Source organism: Grammomys surdaster, unplaced genomic scaffold (assembly GCF_004785775.1).
Source record: "Grammomys surdaster isolate TR1022 unplaced genomic scaffold, NIH_TR_1.0 274, whole genome shotgun sequence".
Lineage (NCBI taxonomy): Eukaryota > Metazoa > Chordata > Mammalia > Rodentia > Muridae > Grammomys > Grammomys surdaster.
The window spans coordinates 1,151,449-1,152,394 of record NW_021604715.1 but is presented as its reverse complement, the minus strand read 5'-3'; positions in this window follow the sequence as shown (position 1 = coordinate 1,152,394).

Genomic DNA, 946 nt, shown 5'->3' with positions numbered 1-946 from the left:
GGGCCAGAAACTAGGGTTTGCATGAAAATTCGCCCTGGTGACAACTCCGGTCTGTGAGCATCAGAGTGTCTGCAGTTGGATGCAGGGTGACAGAATCTGTGTGGGTCCATCGCGAGTCATCCTCCCTCCCTCCTTCCCGCCCCACTGCCGCTGCCACCAGCTTCGCTCCTCTGGGTTCGGGCCTCGTGCGTCACCAGCGCGGGCGGGGACAGAGGGGAGGGGGGAGAGCTTCAAGGTGAGGGCACCGCGCTGCCTTAAGAAGCCGCGCGCCCCCGCCACAGCTCAGAGCTTGTGGCGCTGTGCTCTGGCTGGACGTGCGGGCACAATCTCAGTGTCCAGCTCCCGCCGTGCCCGCTGTTCCTTCCACTCGGTGCGAGCTCGCAGCCGCTTGTGCCCCGAAAGGTGGCCAGCAGAGCGCAGCGAGCCCCGAGGGATCGGTCCTCAGCTCCTGCAGCGGCGTGAAGCCTCCTGCAGCAACAGGTAAGCTGCGGGGTTCCGCTCCCCTCTTAGCGAGTCCCCATCCCAACCGGTCCCCTACCCCAAACGCCAAGACACCCCTTTGTCAAGGCTAGAAGGTTACTTAGGTGGTGCGCTCGGTCAATGAATTGGGGCTCTCAGGTTGCACTTGCATATCCCAGGCACTTTCTCTCCCTATCTCTAATTTTCTTGTTTTTTTTTTCCTGTGTTCTTGCGTCTCAACCGCTTTTCTTATTCTATTTAGCTCTTTCTTTCTCCATCTCTCCATACCCCTGTTTCCTACATTCTCCCCCTTTCCCCCTCCCTCTCCCACTCTTAAGATTCTATTTGTTCTTTCTTGATTCTCCTTCTAAACCGGTCTCTCATTTTTCTTTATGTCTCCCCTTTCCCTTTCTCTCTCTACCTCTCTGGGTATCTCGCTCTCACCGTCTCAGACCCCTGCCCCTGTCCTTGCTCACCCTGGCTCTTT